A 17,598-nucleotide genomic window follows, 5' to 3' on the forward strand; every position below is an offset into this window, starting at 1 on the left:
CACATCGACCCCAAAACAACACTCAGAGGCACTCTCCTCTACAGACCACCAGGACCCCGCGCAAATTTCAGTGAAGACATCACAGACTTCATCTCTCCACACGCGCTCCCCTCCAAAGACTATATTCTTCTAGGAGACCTCAACTTTCACATTGAAAAGATCAACGACCGCAACACCGCCACCCTCGTGGACAACCTCGCCAACCTCGGACTTAAACAACTAGTCACTTCACCCACCCACATCGCAGGGCACACACTCGACCCCATCTTCACATCCAGCAATCATGTCTCCTTCAGCCACACTACGGAGCTCCTTTGGACCGACCACAGCTGCGTTCACTTCACCTACAACAAGCCAAAACCCATCAACCGCTCCCAACCTACCCTGCAAAGAAACTGGAACAAAATCACCATGGACCAAATCTCCGCATCGCTCCTTCGAAACTCCCCAGCCCTCCCTTCTAACGTCAACGAAGCCGCCGCCAACCTCACCCTATGGTTATCCAACACCGCCGACACCTTAGCTCCACTGAAAAAACGTCAAAGCAAACCTGGCAGCAAGAAAGCCTCATGGTTCAACGATGATCTCAAGAAGTCCAAGAAAATCTGCCGCTCCCTTGAAAAGGCCTGGAAAAAAGACCCAACCACCAGCACCAAGGACGCCTTCAAAAGCGCCACCCGCATACACCACCAACTGATCCGAAAAGCCAAGAAAACAGCATTCAAGGATCGACTTGACAACAACGCCCACAACAGCAAGGAACTTTTCAACATCGTCAAGGAATTTTCCTATCCCTCGGCCAACTCCAACGACATCACCCCCTCTCAAACCCTCTGCGACTCCCTAGCCTCTTTTTTCCACAACAAGATTGCAGACATCCACAACAGCTTTGACAACCAACCCGGAATCCAATCCACCCCACCACCTGCTGATCACCTTCCCCCCGTGAAATCCCTTAACGCCTGGAACCCAATCTCCACTGAAGACCCCATCCGCCTGATGAATTCCATCCACTCAGGATCCCCCACAGACCCATGTCCTCACCACATCTTCAACAAAGCAGACTCCGTCATAGCACCGCACCTCCGAGACGTCATCAACTTCTCCTTCAACTCCGCTACCTTCCCAGAAGACTGGAAACACGCTGAACTCACCGCCCTTCTGAAAAAACCCACAGCGGACCCCACCGAACTCAAAAATTACCGCCCCATCTCACTTCTTCCATTCCCGGCCAAAGTCATCGAGAAAGCCGTCAACAACCAGCTCGCCGCCTTCCTCGAAGCCAATAAATCCCTCGACCCCTCACAATCTGGCTTCCGAGCAAAACACAGCACTGAGACCGCCCTCATCGCAGCAACAGACGACATTCGAACTCTATTGGACAATGGAGACACAGTCGCCCTCATCCTCCTCGACCTCTCTGCAGCATTCGATACAGTCTGCCACAGCACCCTTCTACAACGCCTCAATAACATCGGAATTCAAGGAAAAGCACTTGAATGGATCACCTCGTTCCTCACCGGAAGAACCCAGAGAGTCCGCCTCCCTCCTTTCAAGTCCGAGGCCTCTGAAGTCATCTGCGGCGTACCTCAAGGATCCTCACTCAGTCCCACCCTCTTCAACGTATACATGAGCCCCCTCGCGGCCATCGCACGCCAACACAACCTCAACATCATCTCTTACGGCGACGACACTCAACTGATCCTTTCCCTCACCAATGATCCCAACACCGCCAAAACTAACCTACACGAAGGAATGAAAGAAGTTGCCGAATGGATGAAACAAAGCCGTCTGAAACTGAACTCAGACAAAACAGAAGTCCTCATCTTAGGTACATCCCCCTCCGCTTGGGACGACTCCTGGTGGCCGGAAGCCCTCGGAAAAGCACCCATCCCGACAGACCACGCACGGAACCTTGGAGTCATCCTGGATTCTTCACTCTCAATGAACAGACAAGTCAGCGCCGTATCCTCTTCCTGCTTCAACATTCTTCGCATGCTCAGAAAAACATTTCGCTGGATCCCCTCCGAAACAAGGAAAACAGTCACCCACGCTCTGGTCACGAGCCGACTGGACTACGGAAACACCCTCTACGCAGGTACCACCGCTAAACTCCAGAAGAAACTCCAACGAATCCAAAACGCCTCAGCCAGGCTCATATTAGACATCCCACGCAACGAACACATCTCTGGTCACCTTAAAGACCTCCACTGGCTACCCGTCAATAAGAGAATCACTTTCCGACTGCTTACCCACGCACACAAATCACTCTACGATATCGGACCAGATTGCCTCAACTCTCGACTGTCCTTCTACACCCCCTCCCGCCAACTTCGTTCTTCCAGCCAAGCCCTCGCCACTGTACCCCGCATCAACAAGACCACCATGGGAGGCAGATCCTTTTCATACCTGGCTGCTAAAACATGGAACTCACTCCCCGCTTACCTTCGCCTCACCCAGAACCACCTAGCGTTCAGAAAGCAGCTTAAAACGTGGATATTTGACAAATAATCCTCCTCCCCTTCTCAAGCGCCTTGAAACCCTCTGGGTATGTAGTGCGCTATACAAATATGTTGACTTGACTTGACTTGACAAAGCAGGACCCTGGTCAGAATGGAACGTGGTAATTGCGTATGTGCCGATAAAGACTCGCAAATCTTTTATAACCGTTCTAGCGTCAGCCGAGCGCTGGGGGCCTCATTTTTTAAGTGCTTTTCGTCTTAATGGTGTACACTGGGACGCGCTTCTCTTCTTTGATTGCGCAGATAGACCGCCTTATGCTGTCTAGCAGGGATCCTGAAACTACACTGGCCTGTTCATTACTGTGATCTCTGTTGCAGTCTTCACAATTTTGAGCAAAACATTGAATGTCTATACTCATTCCTGGCCACCAGTACTCTGATTGTAATTCTTTCAGAGAGGCTTTGATTGTTTGGTGTCTCAGACCCAACCCCATGTGTGCCCCTCCTGCTCCTGTTTGGAATTACTCTATCCCCCACTCCAGGGATTCGAGCAAAAGGAACGGAGTTTGCATCGATTATGTATGCATAATTGAGTGGATAGTTTACGGGTAGTGCTGCACAGTCGCCTTTTAAGGTCGTTTTTACTGCCAGCATGGTTTCCCCGTCAATATATTTATCTGTACGCTTTTTTGTGGCTACGGAAGCCGGTTTAGTTGCTTCCGCGGTGGCTGTATTAGCCAATGAATTCCCTGCAACGTGAACGCCATCACGTTGAAGACTCTGTGCGTGAATCACGTGAGTCTTTTGTAGTTCTTTACTTAAAAGAGCTACCTCGGTCCAGAGCAATTTATGCTTTATTGTGGCACCTGTGTCATCTTTGTAGTCGTTTTCAATCCAACTCTGCAGTTTGTTATTGTAAGAGTTGACGCAAAAATGAGAATCGCACACGATAAGTGTCGGGAATTCACATTCTGCATTTTCAAGCGCCATCTTTAAACATCTAATTTCAGTTCTCTGAACCGAACAGTACTTTACTGATTCGGTTTTTGTTACTTTCGGTCTGATTTTACCGCACAGCCAACGACATTTAATGATCGCACATGCTGTATCATAGGATTTTCTCTCTACGTTGAAATGCTGTACAGAGCTATCTGTATAGATTATACAGGCATATTGTGGGAGAGGCAGAATTTCGATTGGCAGAGGATATTCTTCTTCATACTCTAAATCATTCAGTTCTTCGTATTGTGGGGCGAAATAGTATTTCACGTCTTCCGCTCCTAGAGAATCTATGCACTGTATCCATTTCGGATCCAGTGACACTGTAGGCAGGTTTACTGGGCTGAATAGCGCTTCGAAGGCGGATTCCGCTGTGAGGATGTTAATCCTTTTGCCGTGTGCTAGTTCTCGTTCATTTGCTAATGCGATTTGCACTGCGTTCACAGTTCTTTCTGTGTGACTGAATGTTTTTTCTGCTTGTGTGTACAAGTGAGATTTAATTGAAATTGGTACCTTTTCTCCCTCATTAGAGGTTAGGTATGTGAATCCGCATCTTCCTGGGATGACTCGGATTACAAGATCACGTGTGTTGTCACGTGTATCTAATTTTGTTTTTGCTAACATGTCTGTTTGCAGTGATCTCAAAATTTCTGTGTGTTTTTGAGTCCAATTTATTTGTTTAAAATCAGGTTTAATTAGTTCGTAGAGAGGTTTAACCCTCTCTGCGTAATTTAGAATGTAAGTTCTTCCGAAATTCAGAAAACCTAGAATGGATTGTAAATTCTTCAGCGTTTTTGGAGCTTGGAGTACAGCGCACTTCTCTAAGAAGTTGTCCGCTAGGCTTTTCCCTTCACTTGATAATTCGTACCCTAAAAATAGTACTGTCAGATGGGCAATTCGAGACTTTTTAAAGTTGAATTTGTAACCCTCTGTTGCGAACCCAAGTATAATGGTGTTCACTCTTTTCAAGTGAGTATCCAAGTCGTCGTCTGTGAGATAGATATCATCTACGTAAGATAATGCTTCATCATCATAGATTTGTAGTAACTCTGTTACCCTAGCTGAGAATAGTCCTGGGCTGTTCTTGAACGCCTGTGGGAGTCGACAGAATTTTTCTGCGACCCAAATGCGGAGAAAGCGGTCAAATATCTGCTTTCTGGTGCAATATTTTGACAAAAGAAACCATTAGATATGTCTAATGTCATTTTATATTTTTTCCTAACTATATTATTTATTAGGGCTGCACTATGCGAGTTTTGTACTGCAAAAGTTTTACAACATGTATTAAGATGTCTGTAGTCCAAAACTAGACGATATGAATTGTCTGGCTTGGAGACAGGAAACAAAGGATTGTTCATTTGAGAGGTGCATGTTTCAATCACCCCCTGGTACTCAAGTTGATCTAAGATCTCCCTGACCTGTTTTTTAGCTTCTTGCTTTATGGGATACTGCCGTTGGGCAGTTGGTTCACTTTTTAGTTGGATTTTGTGAGGAGGAGAGTCCTCATCCCATCCTACATGATTTTTATACAATGCAGGTGCCTGGGCTACTGCCCATTTCCTTGCATATGTGTATTTTTTGTGAATCGGAATGTGATTCGAGAAGGCAGGCATAATCACTTCTTCGCCACGAGGGCACTCCCTGACAAACGCCGGGGGCCAATCTTTTTCAGCTAACAGAATGTCATAGCCTTTTGAGAGCTTATCCCAAAATAGACCCTTAATTTTCCTAGTCTTATCACCCTCCATACGCAATGTTATTTCGTATATTTAATAGGGCTCGCTAAGTCTGGTGTCGGCAGTTTCAACCTGAATGTATTCATTCGTGTCCACTGTCTCCAGATGACTCATCAAGATCTTGCGCGCTATACTGATCTCTGCTGCACTGTCCAACATTGTCAATGCCCACTCCCCGTTTTTCAACTGTGTCCTCAGTATTCTCGGCATGGTTGATTACTCTAATACTGGCTACCTTCTTTTTCTGAAATTGAGATTTCTTATTTTGAGCAGGTTCCTTGTCTTTGGACTTGGTGTGCTCTCCTGGGTCTGACCGTCCTCTTCTTTCCGAATTCTGTGGAGAAGATCGAGAGAGACGTGTATCAATACTTTGATATCTAACAGGTTTTTTCAGATTATCCCTATTTCTAAGGTTATATCTTTTCTCAGAGGGCTCCCTCTGGGGAGACTGGCGTTCTCGAGTCGGAGTTCTTTCCCTCCGTCGAGGAGACCTTCCTCTGGACTGGAAAACTTTTTCCTTGGGAGTGGATTGTTTATTTCCATCCCAGCTCTTTTTAGGAGTGTTTGAATTATTTTTAATAAATAATTTTTCAGGACTTTCGAGCAGTTGGGGCTTTACCGGTTTCCCACCCAAGCTGTCTCTACCTAATTCTTCATAGCATTTGTCTATGATTTTTGCAAGCTCAACAGGATCTTTTATATCTGTTTCCCTCACCTTCTGGCGAATCGCCACAGATGCTGCTTCTCCTTTTATGTTGGCAATAAATATAGCCGAGACCTGCTTGAAGTCTTTCAGTAATTTCATACCTAGATTTAAAGCGGGCTCTGGACCGAATTCATTTTGAATCTGTTTTAGCACTTCTGGTATTACCGCCATAGATGGAACACCGTGTGTTTTTGTATAAATGGAAGCAAAGACTGTACCCCAAGTGTCACAGTCCTCCACGTGTGGTGCGATTCCCATAGGAAGGCAGATGGTCAAGATTCTGTGTTTCTCAATAGGGGTAGTATCAGGAAATACTGCCTCTATTTGAGTAATTTTCTGTGCTAACCAGAAAGGAATTTGTTCCCGTTTTACGGGTGTTTTACCAAGACATGATTGTATGTTCTGTGGTGTAATTTTATTTGTGTTCCCCTGGTGAGGGGTCAGCTGGTGTGAATTAACAGCTGGCTGGACTGTTGCAGTCCGCATTACATATTGGACTAATTGCCTATGTATTTTTATTAGTGTTTTGAGCTGTGCTAACAGCTCTTCCTTAGACATTCTTGCAATGTCAGGATGTGGTGTGTAGCTGGCTAGAACCGGCCACGTGGCTCCTGGTCTACCTAGAGGACCGAGCCTAGTTATGTGATCATTGTGTTTTAGGGCGCCATTAAACCAGAGCAGGTGCTCTTGAAATTTAAGTGGAATTTCAATCTCCTCGAAAGGAGCCTACTCTTCCGGAGGTTTCTCTATTTTGTAATAGTGAAACTCTTTTGTTCTAGCGTTTACCGCTGGAAAGTTAATCCATGAATAGAATACCTCTGTCTGCCGATACTCGTGAGCCTCTATCACGAAAATTACTGTACCACCTTGAGGTGTCAGTCCGTTTTCTATAAGTTTTAAAGTTATAGATCTTCTTAAGTGGACCGGGATGTCGATAGCATCCGGGTCAGCCTGTAGGAGACTCGAGTCCTCCTCTATTAGTATGGATGCCAGCCTAGCTGCTTCCCTTTCTTCTTCACTGTCTGACATTTTAAAAATGCAGGCTTTGCAGAGTAGGTCTCCAAGGAGACAAAGATTAGGTGCACAATATTTTGGAACACTGTATCCTTCAACGTTGAATAAACCAGAGCTTTACATAGGAATCTCTTCCTACTAAGGTCGGGCGGATTTTAACCTTTCACCCACTCCAGACGTCTATTGGAGTATTTACGGGAGAAAGGGGTCTGTGTGAAATATGCACGACTGAGTTACTCTACTGTCTTGCGTTAGTTCATCGCCTTACCAAACGGTTGGGCGCCATGTAGTGTAGTTCCTAGTTTCCCACTAGGCCCTGCGCATTGGAATAACATAAACAGTAGTATCGACGTGGAACTGCGGATATTCCAGGCCTCCACTGACTATGCTAAACTTAATTGGGTTGTGTTACCAACTAGCTCAGAGGTCACTGGAAACTTTCTTCTCTGTATAGGAAGTGATCAGCTTCCCTGGCACAGACAAGAAGGGATTCAGTTTTCCAACAACCGTGCAACATGACAACTTTGCTCCTCAGATCAAGAGTCAATCTCTAGGGTCGTGTGAAACAATAGATATGTATTTCACTCAGTCAGTCTAGTGCAGTTTACTTTCACGAGATGTAGAGAATAGAGAGACGGGCGTTTGTCAATAAAGGGTTAACATTTATTGAACAGTCTTTCTACTCGTACAAGAGAAATGTATTGCCACAATTGCAAAACTTGTTATTATAAAAAGTACGTACAGTAAGATAAGTATTGCGAAATAATACTGTAAAATCATTGATATGGTTTCTTAGCCATACAATGGTTAAAAGTAATAAAACATATATACAGTCATATATACAATAGGCTAAAATACTCAACTGGTGCTTCTAACTAAGCCTACCCCAGTGTGCCTGACCTAAGCCTAACACGTGAAAGGGGAGTAAGTAAGTAGCTTTAAGTTAAGTTGGTTTTGCCAAGGTTTGTTTCAAGAATTCTCATTTAAGGGTTTAGTCAGCACCATACCTCTGAATAGAATGATGGAGGTTTGGTATCTCCTTCAGGGGAAGCTCGATATCCCTGTCACCCGCGAGAGTAAACCGGAAACGCCGGAGCTGGATTTCTCTGCACGAGAAAGGCAGCGGCTCTTCTTCAGCGCGTCGAGAGGAGGAGGCGGGGGACAGCGTCCGCGGGCAGCTGGATCTGCTAGGCTCTTCGCAGAGGGACGTCTGTTCGGCTCCTAAGCGTACTGCACCATCGTTCGCGCTTTAGCAGCGATAATGGTATCAGTAGCTTCACCACCACAGGGATAGCAGGCTGCAGCGACAGAGTGCTACAGTGCTCGGCAACAGCAACGGTATGCACAACAGGGTGCACAACAGCTCTCATTGCTTAAGGCAACGTTGGTAGTATTTATACCTGACAGGTGCCGGGTTTGACGCAAGTTTGCTGGACATAAGACGTCAATTAAAGATATCACTAGGAAGTGATAGCTATCAGTTGCTCATTAGAGTTCTATTACTAATCAAAACATAGCAAGGGGGATTTCCCAGTTTGCTGAGTTTTTATCTTGTTGAAGAACTCGGAGTGTTAATCTAGGAATATCAGATAGTGACTTCTGCTCTGTCATTGCACTAATTGGTCGCAAAGGAAGTGGCAGAGAGAGATATCCTTGAACGTGGCTCTGTTCACGAACACATCTCTGGTCACCTTAAAGACCTCCACTGGCTACCCGTCAATAAGAGGATTACTTTCCGACTGCTTACCCACGCACACAAATCACTCTACGACATCGGACCAGACTGCCTCAACTCTCGACTATCCTTCTACACCCCCTCCCGCCAACTTCGCTCTTCCAGCCAAGCCTTCGCCACTGTACCTCGCATCAACAAGACCACCATGGGAGGCAGATCCTTCTCATACCTAGCTGCCAAAACATGGAACTCACTCCCCGCTTACCTTCGCCTCACCCAGAATCACCTAGCGTTCAGAAAGCAGCTTAAAACATGGATATTTGACAAATAATCCTCCTCCCCTTCCCAAGCGCCTTGAAACCCTCCGGGTATGTAGTGCGCTATATAAATGTTATGACTTGACTTGACTTGACTTCGTGTGAGGTCAGAGATGACTTTCTGAATATCGCACTTGAATGGTTATGCCAATATAGGGAATAAAATGCATTTATAGCCGAATAGGGGCATAAGGTCACAGTATCGATCAGGACCCTAGATAAACACGCAACAAAGGAAATACATGAAGAGGCGACTAGAGAGGAAAAAACAAACTAAAAAGGTGACATAAATCTAAACTGACACGATAATATAGAATTCTTAAAGTAACACATTTCATGTTAGGAAAGTCTAAATCATAGCTTCCCTCGTACATGGACTCAACAAACTGACGTTAATGGCGGGCTGGCGAGAAACATGACTGACAAATTATCGAGAATACAACCAAACACTATTTCGTACGGAGATAGTCCGGTACGAGAATGTGCCGTGGCTCTAGTTGATAGTTACTCTATTCTATATTATCGTGTCAGTTTAGATTTAGATTTATGTCACCTTTTTAGTTTGTTTGAGATTCAGTATAACATGTGGGTTAATTAACTTGGTCCTGTATGTTTCCTTTACAGACCCCTGAAGAAGGGTCCTTTAATTGTGACCCGAAATGCATTGGGTTTATGAAAGATTGGGGAAAAAATAAACGATGAAAAAATCACAAAATCATAAGATCAACATTATGAATATTTGAATATTGAAAATAAATACTTGAATTTTTGAAAAAACAGAGTATTATTGTTGAAGACCAACATTAAAAATCGGACGGAACGATGGTTCCGCATGCTACAGAGCGCACATCTTTGTGAGGAGTAGTCCTTCTCACTCTACGTTTATAAAGATCCAGGTTGACACAGGACTGTCTTAGCTGGACGCCCCGCCCCTTGCCCTCCTATCAACTAGAGCCAAGGCACATTCTCGTACCGGACTATCTCCATACGAAATAGTGTTTGGTCGGCCAGCAAATATTAGGGGAGTACCCCGCCCAAAGAAATACTCTGACATTGAATACCCATTGTTTATTGAATATTTACATGAATTGACCACTAGCCTATTTCTCATTCATCGTCAGGTACAAGATATCCGGCCACCCAAACCCAAGGGCCCTGGTCACACCATCCAGCCAGGCGACAGGGTCTGCATCCGCAATTTCCAGAGAACAAAGAACTTGGAGCCAAGGTGGAAGCCGCCCCAGCAAGTGTTGCTGGCTACCAGGCCTGCAGTAAAGGTGGCAGGAAGGAAAAAACTGGGTCCACGGAGTGCACTGCAAGAAGGTGCCTCTACCACTACCATACGACCGGTGGGTCAAGGAAGGCCTGGGAGATGACGAATGTGAGAAAGTCCAGCGCTTTGTACCCTTCAGTGACGCCAACATTGCCTGGGCTTCATCTGAATGAGAGTACGACGATATCCTGCAATCTGCCGTTCCTTCGCATCTGACCACTGAACAGCCAGAGCCTTTGTTTCCTTATCAAACAACGCCCAGGTCCACCCGGTACATCCTCCGACCCAGAAAAAATGGACTGAAGAGACAAAGGCCTCTGCCCTCTGCTTGACATGGTCCGACAAATCGCTGCAGGGCTGTGATACACCGGTGGATTTTTGACTGGAGCCGGTACAGCGGACCGGAACGTGCCAATCGGACTGCCGGAATCACTGACCGGTGAAGCAACCACCAATCACAGGCAGCAACTAGGGAAGACCAAGAGAAGCAGACGATGAACAAAATTAACACTGAATGCTTGAGCAAAGAAATAAAGAAACAAGAGTACATAAAGACAATACGTGGCCGGTACTCGATCTGTCTAATCGGACTAATGACTATTTCCCTGGGACTGGGCTGCCTCGGATGGGTAATACACGCTGCCCTTGCAGCACCTGAGCCTCCTACCTCTACAGAAACACCTCATCAACATGTGTCATTACCCACCCATGAGAAGAACAGAAGGACAGGTTTCTTTAACAACACTTTCATTCAAATGTTACACCAGCACCAGCTTGTGGTGAACACAACAAACTGTTGGGTATGTGGGTTGCTGCCCCATATTGCAAGCACTGGGATGTCCCTGATTCCTGCTCCTTTTTCTCGAGCTGTTTCGGGCTAAGGCTGGTCCACTGTGTTCTTTAATGCATTCCATTCAGGTGACACATCCACAAGATCCCTGTGGAAGATCAGTAGCAGACAAGCATTCCGGCACATCATGGCTGCGGAGTGGCAAAGCATGAATAAAGATTCAGCAGAAAAGAATGAATATGAGAACAATCATGGGTCTTTATATCCATCGAACATCAACAATGGTGGGGGAAAGAAAAGACTGCCACCTCTTAGGGACCTCCCTGTCTACCCACATCTCAGACAATACTGCATGAAGAGCAGTGGAACAGTATGGGTGGGAGAAAGTGACTGTGCCTACAAACTTCAGCTCAATGGTTCGACTCGCCCAGCTCTGGTGTCTTCACTGAATACCTATTTTGTGTGTGGGAACAAGGCCTACACCTGGCTGCCCAAGTCTTGGGCAGGCACCTGTTACATTTCTTGGTTGCTCCCCTCCACCTACACAGCCAATGCAAAACACCACATCCAGAAGAGAGGTGTGGTTGATACTGAAGACACAGCTGGCCAAGAATTTGTTGACTTTGCTAAAGGGTTCCTCCCCTTTTTGGGCCCTATGGTCAATAGTCGCAATCTCCGACATCTAACCAGGGTGGTAGAGGCCACCATCAACGCAACTGCCTGTGCCCTCAGTAACATCACGGCTGAACTTCAAGCGGACCACCTCATGACTTTACAGAACAGAATGGCGCTTGACATAATACTGGCGGATCGTGTAGGAGTCTGCACATTGATCAAAGCAAGTTGCTGTATTTACATACCTGATAGTGCACCAACAGTTTATCAAGCAATCCAGAAGCTCCATGAGATTGCTTCCGACATCCATCAGGATGAGGGTTCATGGTCCCTAACAGGCTGGTTTTGGAGCATTGTATCTCAGTGGGGATGGAAGATAATGATTTTCGTTGCAATCCTTGCAGCCACATTGTTCTCTTGCTGCCTCTGTGCTCAATGCATGCCCCCGCTGTGTGGGCTCTGTGCCACCTCTTTGGCACACAAACAAGTGAATTCACACCATCAAAGTGCCAAGATGATGATCGAGAAAGAGGTCCAGGAGAGGATGGACATTGACCTGGATGACGATGAATGTTGCCTCTGCATGGGAAAGGAGGGACTGTTGAACTGTAATTAAAACACCCACTCCATTTTGTGTTTCCATGCTCTTGGCAACCTGATGAAGAATTGCTTTTCATGTCTCTGCTGAAGCTTGCTCAACCCCCCACTCCTTGTGGTCGAGCCGATTTCGATAATCTGCCTGTGTGCCTCACCCCCCCAGTTGTGTCAGAGACTTAGCCACATCCTGTCCACTGTTGGTAACTCAGCCTGTCACGACCAACTCCTGTGCCCTGTGACCACACCATCTGGTCAAGGAAGCAGGAGGCTGTGCCCTGTGACCACACAATTGAGCAAGGAAGCACGAGGCCTGTGTACATTGTGCAATCAGAGACAGCTGTACCCTGGCCACGAGTGCACCACAAGACTAACGAAGAACTTGTCAGATGAGGTACTGATCAAAATGTGGAACTATGTATTGTGCAAATGGGGGTGGCTAGTATTATAAGTATGTGTGCGCTGCGGATTGAAGCAGCAGTCTCCGGAGAATTGTCTTTGTACCATTCTGGGACCCTGTCCCTAGCTCGAGCTAATAAATAACTTACTTCCCTCCACAGCTGGTTGTCCTGGTCTCTTTGGTAATGTGTGATTTAAGCAAGAAGAACCTGTGGATTCTAGGTGTCCCCTGCACCGCTGGCTTTGACTCTCCTAGTAAGGGAGGGGTCTCCAAAAACCTGGTTCTTCACACTATTGCATATAGGGTCAAAGCCTGTAACAGCCGGACACACTCCTATATAGGAGCGAGTCATACCTTTAAGAGGGGTGCTTATAAGACCCGGATCGACTATATTCTTGTCGATCTCGATCTTTGGCCTAGTGCCAAAGATGGGCAATTTTACTCCGGGATGACAGCGATCACAACGCTTTGTCCCTCACCCTGACTGGTCCAGCCTCATTGTATGGCCCCCCCTAGGAGTGAGAGTACCCCGGTCATTACTACAAATAACAATAGAAGAGTAAAGTGGCGCCTCATTTTAGCTGATCCAACTGTGCTCCCCAAAATATACACAGAGGTGGAGCAGACTTTAATTGACCTGAGTACACCACCAATAGGGCCGGAAGTCGTTATGACCACTTTTTTAAAATTGATTACAAATTTAAGATCTCTTTTCTCTAAAAATTGTACTCTAAGACAGTATCCTGGTTTAACGAAGCCTGCAAAAAATCTAGGCATGACCTATTTGAGGCAGTGAAAAGGATGTCTCCTATATTTGGACAAAGTTGCAGAAATTCCTATAAAATGGAACAAAATACGGCAAAAAGGGACTGGGAGACTGAAAAGTGGAGCATGCTTCTTTAAGCTGCAAAACTTAAGAACAGCCAACTTTTTTGGCACCTGCTGTCGAAGGGATCATCAAATATAGAAATAGAAACAGACTTCCACATTCAGACCCATGTGTGGGAGGATTACTTTGGGGACTTATTCGCAGATCAGGAGTTCCATTATGATCTAGGTACATATACGTATCTACAGGACTTTAAAACATTAGATGGAGACAATTTTACAGTAGAAGAAACCATTCTGGCCATACATTTGTTGCAGAGTGGGAAAGCCCTGGCTTAGACAAACTTCCTGGGGGAACATCCTTAACAACGCAACTATTACCACCCACTACCATTACAACAAAACTTTTACAACGCAGGGTCCACTACAACGCATGTCATTACAATGAATGCCATTACAACGTAAGTATGGGTAAGTATTAAATTTAATTTTAACCCCTACACTATCCAACACATTCCCTGCTGTTACGCCCCCCCTGGAGTTAGAATAGTAAATTAAACCCCTACACTATCCAACAGTTACAATAAAAAATACTTACCCATACTTACGTTGTAATGGCATGCGTTGTAAAAGCATGCGTTGTAATGGATCCTGCATTGTAAAAGTTTCGTAGTAATGGTATGCGTGGTAAAAGTATGCGTTGTAACATCATACAACCAACTTCCGGGTGACTTGTTTGAAGCTGAGCCTGTTATATGTGGCCCCCTGCTCCAAAAAGTGATTAATACAATTCTGCATCGGAGAGCCATTCCGGAAAATTGTCGGGCGCTGAAATTATTCCTATCCATAAAAAGGGTGACAAAGGGTCACCTTGTAATTACAGGCCTATTAGCCTAATAGATGTTCCCCCAAAAATATTTTGTAAAATCATTCTGACAAGAATTCATAATTGGATAGAGGATAATAATGTTCTGTCTGATTTACAGGCGGGATTTAGGGCTTCCACAAGCACCACTGACCAAGTTTTCAGATTCCTTCTGTTAATCTGGAAGGAAGTTACCATCGGAAGGGGTCATTTGTACGTGGTGTTAGTGGACCTAAAGACGGCCGGACTAAACTCTGGCTAGCCTTGAGCAAATTAGGACTACCATTTTATTTATGTTTGAGAGAACAGTGGTCCCTATTTTGGAAGGAAAAATGGACAAGCACAATAATCATACGCTAAAATAGATCGTATGTCTTTCGTCCAGCCGGACAAGAATTTATTTTTATATAAGTTCAGTTGATTGTGATTCAGAACATTAAATGACAAGTGGGCACAGCCGTGACCCACAGAACACAAGACAAACCAACGAAAAACAGAATGGCCAAAGGCAGGGTATAAGATGTGTCTGTTTGTTTGTAATCACTATAACAGACTTAAATATCCATTTTCACACCATTGATCATTACGATATTATAAAATCATATTGCATATGGTGCTTTTAGTGTCAACGACGTTTCGATGCTATTGACAACAATATAAAGCATCATCTTCAGGACAAGGGATAGTTCATTGTTGTCTTAAGCTTATTCACATATTTTGCCTATATCGCATTACTGTATCAACATTTACAGGGGAATAAAGGGGGGAGAAAAATACAAAAAATAGAGATGAGTAAAACAATACTGCTAGGCATTTAATTGGTGACTTCTGTGAGGGTGAATTTGTGTGTGACACAAAGAGAAGGGCATCCGCTCCAGGACTAGAGTCTAGTCGCACAATACACATGCAGCTTCTGCCCGTGATGTCAGTGAAGGTTGAAGGCGCAGTGGTTTAAGGTGTTAAAACAGCTAGGTCAGTGAAGGTTGAAGGCGCAGTGGTTTAAGGTGTAAAAACGGCGATGGATGAAATTACAGAAATAGGGAGGAACCATTGGAGTAAAAGCGTATCATAGTTGTTCACGGGATGTGAATCACAAGGGGTGGTGGCGAGCGACGCAATGCACATGCGGTGAATTTTAAAATGGGTACTGCAGTGGAATCTAAATTTTGGCTTAATTTCTCGAAGCAAGCATAAGTATTACGTTGCTGGTGTTGATCATTATTTATTTAGCGGTTCGGTATAGATTGCCCAAAGTAAAAAACAGTGTTGTTAAAACATTCCTTACTTTTGAAGGATGAACAAGGTTTCAACGGTAATGGCATGCTTTTAATACGGCCAAGTGGATCGGGCTTCCGCGTTTCATTTAAATGAGGCCCCCGGGTGGGCCATGTCCAGGGGGCATTGCCCAATTCCTAAATTGAAAATTGCGGGGCCCGCGTGGGACCCCGCAGCCCCAGGGACCTCTACCTCCCCGGGGCTATGACAATAGGACTATGCGGGAGGGCACTTGGCCCTCCCCCTGCCCCAGGGACCGTCACCCTCCGGGTCTTGATTTTTAATGTTTGGGGGGCTCCAAGGCCCCCCAAAGCCCTGGGACTGCCACCCCAGGGCTTCTCTTTAATATTCGTGGGGGCACATGGCCCCTGCTGGCCCAGGGACTGCCACCTTCCTGGGGCACTAATATGCAAATGTGGGGGTCTGTTATGGACCCCGAGTGCTGTGGACCACCACGTCCCCTGGGCTTCACCCACGTTGGGAGGGGGGCTGCGTGGCCCCCCTCCTGGAGCCCTTCAAAGCCCTGGGACCACCACCCCCCAGGGACAGCTCCTGCGGTGTCCCGGGATGCCCACCCCTGGGACATTGCTGTTTGTCAGAGCAAACACTGCTTTGGATTTTTGAAGTGAGAACAGGGAAACCTTCTCTCACATCCAAATTCCAGAGCAAATTGCTTTTCCACATGGCAAGCTGCATGTCAGCAGCTCCCCGTGTGGAAAAGCAATGCAGGCTCCCGGCAGGACCGTGGGAGAAATCGGGGTCCCCGACGATCCCCAACAGATAGGGCCGGCCCCAGGGGATGGGGTCCCCGGGGAAAGAAGTGGCCTGGGAGGGGGGGGCTATTTGGCACCTATCCCATAAGAACAAAAAAAGTCAGGCCAGACCCCGGGGATGGGGGCCCCGGGCCATTTGTGGCACAGAGGCCACTCCCCTTTTTACAGCTCTCTGCAACACAGCTCTGTGGCGCTTACTGGAGGTACCTGCTGGTCTAGTTGGACCCCAGGGAGCCTCAGGATTCAAGTGGACTTAATCCCCCAACTTAAAATGGCCCGTTTGCACAGTGGTGAAGGCAGGGGGTGTGGCCTGATGTGTAAAGTGTGCAAACGCGCCCCGTGGCACGTTTTAAGTTGGGGATTAAGTCCTCTTGTATCCTGAGGTTCCCATGGGGCCAACTTACCCACCAGGTACCTTCAGTAAGCACAACAGAGTTGGGTTGCAGAGAGGTGAAAAAATGGGAGTTGCCTCGGACCACCTCTCTGCAATACGGCTCTGTGGTGCTTACTGTAGGTACCTGGTGGGCTAGTTGGGCGCCAGGCACCCTCAGGATTTAAGGGGACTTAATCGCCCAACTTAAAACTCCTAACGGGGTACGTTTGCACACTTGTCACATCAGGACCCACCCCCTCCCTTCACCACTGTGCAAATGGGCCCTCTGGCACATTGTAAGTTGGGGGGTTAAGTCCCTCTGAATCCTGATGGTCCCTTGGGTCAAACTAGCCCACCAGGTACCTCCAGTAAGTGCCACAGAGCTACGTTGCAGAGAGGTGTAAAAAGGGGCATGGCCTTGGACCAGCTCTTCATCACAGCTGTGTGGGGTTTACTGAAGGTACCTGGTAGGCTAGTTGGCCCCCAGGGACCCTCAGGATTCAAGGGGGATTAATCCTCCAACTTTGTTTGCACATTGGTGAAGGGAGGGGGTGGAACTAATGTGACATGTGTGTACCTATCGAATCACTCCACCAAAATTCAAGCATCCAACCAGTACACATGTACTCCTGCAATAACCCATGTACTAACTCATGTACTGCTACAATGCATTGAGCACTGCCCATGCAGTCCAGCCATCGCCCTGTCAGTACCCATGCACTCCTTCAATCAACCAGCCAGCACCATGTACTTATCCAATCACTTCCCCAAAACCCAAGCACTTATAAATTCACCATGCACTCTCCTTGCAGTACTCTAATCTCATGGAATGGCCCATGCACTAACACATGCACTGCTACAATCCCCTTAGCACTTTCCATGCAAATGTTTAACCACCTACAC

Source organism: Lissotriton vulgaris, chromosome 6 (genome assembly GCF_964263255.1).
Source record: "Lissotriton vulgaris chromosome 6, aLisVul1.2, whole genome shotgun sequence".
Lineage (NCBI taxonomy): Eukaryota > Metazoa > Chordata > Amphibia > Caudata > Salamandridae > Lissotriton > Lissotriton vulgaris.